At 42.4% G+C, this 4,929-nt stretch overlaps 1 pseudogene; it reads left to right on the top strand.

Annotated features, from left to right (window-relative positions):
- The first annotated feature begins 1,023 nt into the window (after nt 1-1,023).
- LOC101599334 lies at nt 1,024-2,345 on the top strand (annotated as a pseudogene).
- Nucleotides 2,346-4,929: the final 2,584 nt, after the last annotated feature.

The following is a 4,929-nucleotide window of genomic DNA, read 5'->3' as shown; positions in this document are numbered from 1 at the left end:
GATTTGGAGTTCCAGTCTAAAGATATGCCAAGTACTGGAGCTTTGCCTAGAGTTCCTGAAGTGTTCTTGCTTGCTTATGGCATTGGTGGCAGCTTCTCTCTGCCTGGGCCTGTGAAAGGAGGCCAGCTTCTTCTGCCATTATGCAACTTCCCCTGGATCTTTAAGCTTCAAATAAATCCCTTCTTCCTCCCATAAACTGTGTCTGATCTGGAGGTTCATCCAAGTACTGTGAGGCTGTGTGCTACAAAATTGGTACCAAGGAGTGGGATAGAATACTGAGATAAATCTGGACATGTGGGTTTTGGTCTTTTGGAATTTGTGTGCTGGAGGAATGAGAAACTTGATGCCTGCAACTGAAGACACCTTCTGGAGTGGTAAGCCAAGTATTGTGGACTATTCTGATGAGACTTTGAAAATTCTAAGTGCACAGAGAATTGTATTTGGAGACTTGGCTTATGAACTTGCTAAGGTACAGGAAAGATTGTAAAGAACTTTGTTGGAACCGGGCTACTGGCATAAGAGCTGGCTGCATTCTACTGTCCATACCCAGCCAGTTTGATCAAGGTTAAATTTGTAATGGACTGATGTGCTTGGCTAAAGATACGGGACTGAGAGATTTCAGATTTTTTAAGCTGGAAAAACCCAAGCAAGTTTATATTTTACTGGCACAGAGAGACTAATTTTTGGTTACTGAAGCTGCTATTGTCAAACACGTTAGCAATCTTAAGGAAGATGACCCAAGTGCTTTACATTAAAACATTGGAAAGAATGCCTGAGGAAAGAATATGATAGAAATGCAAATTCTTTTGGAAAGAGTTGAGTGAAGAAGGAACCTGCTCTTCAAGGTTACAATTTATTTTGTCCTTGAATTAAGAATATAGCTGTGTCCTGTGCACCTGGTATTGATTTCAGATGCATGAAAAATGCATGGATTGGAGAAAATGCCTCCCCCCCCCCAAGCAGGTGCTCTTGACTGGCCCCACCTGCTTCAATCCATGGAGGAATCCACCGTGAGCCACCATCATGCCTGGGCACCTACAGGAAGGCTTCGGCTGTGTGGTCACAGATTGATTTAACCAGTTATTTGATGAGGAATGGGTCCCCTTTGAGGTACTGAAGGCAGCAGGGAACCTGGCAGGCAGCTTAGGCCCAGCCCAGACCAACTGCAAGGCCTCAGGCACACGGCTGCGGAAAGAGTGGCAGGAAGATCACAAGAGCCGCTGCTCCTCACCTCCGCATGGCGCCCCTGGGGCTGAAGAAAGAAGGAACAAGATGAGTTGGAGGAAGACCTGATCAACAAGCTCAGGGTGAAGGAAATTGATAAACCAGAAAGGCAACAGCATGATGAGAGGGTTTGAAAAGCCACTTGAAGAAAAGGGTGCATGCAGGAGGTGAATTTTCAGTTGATTGATGGATTTTGACTGCCTGCCAGAGGCTGGGGTGGCCTATGGAGGGGCGGGGGGGGGGGGGGCTGTGGAGGTGGAGGTGGGGTGGGCCACCGAGATGCATTTGATTCTGGGACAAATGGGAACTTGATAGGCATGGTGGAAGTGATAGTCCTGGCACGGGGACAAGCATGGAGACAGCGGATCTCACAGCTGGGGAACTGTCAAAGGTGACTTAACTGATTTGGCTCAATCGAATGTGACTGAGGAAACACCTGAAAGAGAAGAATGCCCAGTAGCAGACCCTGAAAGCGAGGAGAGTGGAGTTGAGGAGGTTAAGAAAGAAGATCCAAAACAGAGGACTTCAGACGAGTGGAAGGCTATTCAAAACAAAGACGAGCAAAAATAGAGCTTAATATCCAGAAACCAAATGAAGGTACTGATGGGCAATGGAAGAAGGGCTTTGTTCTTCATAAATCAAAAAGCGAAGAGGGGGCTGGAGAGATGGCTTGGCCATTAAGTGCTGGCCTCTGAAACCTAAGGACCCCCATTTAAGGCTCCATTCCCCAAGATCCACATTAGCCAGGAAAGGAGGCACACGCATCTGGAGTTTATTTGCAGCGGCTGGAGGCACTGGTGTGCCCATTGTGTCTCTCTCTCTCTCTCTCTCTCTCTCTCTCTCTCTCTCGCTCTTTCTCTCTCTGTCTGTCTCTCTCAAATTTAAAAAAAAAAAAAGTGAGAGGCTCATGCTGAAGGTTCAGTTATGGACCATCATTTCCAGAAGCCATCAAATGATACAACGTCTCAGCTGAAGATCAACTTTGGAGACCTACGGTGACTGGACAGGGTGGCAGGGGAGGAAGAGGTGGCCATGGCCACGGTGGATGTCCACACTGTGGCAGCAGGACTGATAAGTGTTTTGGCTCGTGCTGTTGTTGTACCATTCACACTAAAGACTGAATTTTATCTGCTTTGAAAATGAACTTCTCTTGCTACACAGAAGTAACAAATACATTAGTCAGTTTTGTATTTAGAAATGTATTGGTAGCAGGGATGTTTTCATAATTTTCAGAGATTATGCATTCTCCATGAATACTTTTGTATTGCTGCTGGCAAATATGCATTTTCAAATTTGAAATACAGGCGTGAACAGTGTGTACCAGTTCAAAGCTTTCATTTCATTGGTATTCTTTAATTAAGGACTTAGATGATCCCCTACTACAGCATGGTTTTAAATATTGGACCTAATATTGGTTTAAATACCTGCTTTGTAATTTCACACGTGGTCAGTTGGGACATGTAAACTTTGATTTATGGGGTTTTATGCTGTGTGGAATACTGTGTATTGTAACTTTTTAAAATATTTTCATTTTGAGGGAAAGATCCTTTTCAGTTCTTATGATAGCTATTTATGTATGCTAAATCTTTATATAGAAATATCAGTACTTGAACAAATTAAAAGTACATTGGCTTTTTACTCTTGGCTCATTGCATGACTCTTTAGCTCCAAATTATACCTAGTTTAGTTTCCAGTATATTCACTTTGAAAATGTGTGACTTACTCCATTTTAAAAGCTAAACTGTACATCATTTTTATGTTAAGTTGTTTAAGCTGCTTATTGTTGATAACTACACCCTGTCAAGTGAAATGAATTGGTTTGTGAATGTGAGTTTTCCATCACTCCAAATGAGGTGGGTGCAGAAAGTTGATTTAGTTAATACCAGTAGTTACCTAGTATTTAAACTAATGTAAAATAAGTGTCTGGCATTTTGGTATTCATGTGTGAAATATCATAAGATTAAGATGGTGCATCTACAATGAATAGTCCCTTAACCTTCTTGTTTTAAAGAAACCAAAGGGCACTAGAAAGGTTGGAACAGCTATACCCTCCACAGAAGACAAACCAAATATGTGAATTCTACACATAGGATTTGATAGATGAATGTTTTACAGAAAGTGATAAGGATCATGTCCTTCTCCCATCAGAAAACTAGGTAATTCGTGAAATCCTTGAATGGAAGTATTGCCACTTACTTATTAAAAGTACATGGGGAGAATGATTTAAAAGAAAAAAAAAGAAAGAAAAATGTGTGGATTGGGTGAAATGCACACAGTTCCAGGAGCCACTGATGAATGTGTCATGAAGCAGGTCATGATGACCCTGGTAGGCTGGCAAAGCCATTGGAAGATGGACCATGGTTTGCATGAAGACCCAAAGATGTTTTGGACATACCAAGGCTATACAAGGGTTACCATGGAGGCTGTTGGCTAGGGGTGGAATTTTTCCCTGGATGTTCAGCTCAGCTGGAGGGGTGGAGGTGGAAAACTGGGAGACTATTAGTCACTGGTTATGATTTTTGGACTTGAACTGTAGATGTTTGAAGTTCACTTGATGGTTATTGAGTTTGCATTGTTCCAGTCTCTCCTTGCTATGCCTTATAGCAGTTGAATGTGTTTATTCTGTGCCTTTATATGCTGAAGGTACATAACTTGTTTTGATGTTACAGGACTCACAGCCAAGAGACAATCTTAAATTTTCTGAGGAGATTTGGGACTTCAGAACTGTCTTAAGTTGTTAAAGACTATGGGAACCTTTGAATTTGGACTGAACACAATATACAATATAGATGGTTATGAATCTATTGGGGGCCAGGGTCAGAATGTGGTGGTTTTGAATAGATGTCCCCCAATTGATTCAGGAGTTTATTAAAAGCTTGTAATTTGGAGCGCCAGCCACCTGGCTGGAAGAGGTGTGGGGGTGGACTTAGAATTCCAGTCTAAAGATACACAGAGTTCTAGAGCTTTGCCTGGAGTTCCTGAAGTGTGCTTGCTTGCTTTGTGGTGGTAGTTTTTCTCTCTGCTTGAACCTGAGAAAGCAAGCCAGCTGCGCCTGCCATTATGGAACTTCCCCTGATCTGTAAGCATCAAGTCGATCCCTTATTCCTCCCATAAGCTGTATCTGGTCTGGAGGTTCATCCAAGCAATGTGAGGCTGTCTGCTGTAGTCATAGATCAGAATGATTTCAAAGTAGACAAACAAAATGGATACCTTAAACTAAACACTTTGAAAGCAAATCAAAAATGTTATCCACCACGTAGGATCCTAAAACAGCTCAGAATAAACTAATGGACCAGCTACCAAATCAAGGGAGGTCTGACCCCCAGAATGAATTCATCAACATGCACCTAAGGAGACAACATTGGATGGTTGGGCACAAGGGGCTCGTTCTAGTCCCTGGACTTGACCAGGCGCATTCTACAACGGAAGTGGCTTATCCTTGGGCCCCACATTAGGTGCCCAAATTGTTGTTGCAAAAAACACAGCTCTCACCTGAAAGAAAATAAGAGAGTTTATTCTGGAGCCAAATAAGAGTGACCATGGCTCAGTGATATTCAGGTTATCCCAAACTCCATGTTCCAATATATTAACAATTTCATGAAGGTTTTATAGTTATAGAAGAAAAGAAAACCATAAAATAAGGCACTTTTCAAATACATTGGTGGAAATATCAGTTAGACAGGTTACAGCAAAGGGAAGAAATGT

The sequence above is a fragment of the Jaculus jaculus genome, chromosome 1, assembly GCF_020740685.1.
Source record: "Jaculus jaculus isolate mJacJac1 chromosome 1, mJacJac1.mat.Y.cur, whole genome shotgun sequence".
NCBI classification, from domain to species: Eukaryota; Metazoa; Chordata; class Mammalia; order Rodentia; family Dipodidae; genus Jaculus; species Jaculus jaculus.
This window is presented reverse-complemented; position numbering and strand designations above follow the sequence as displayed.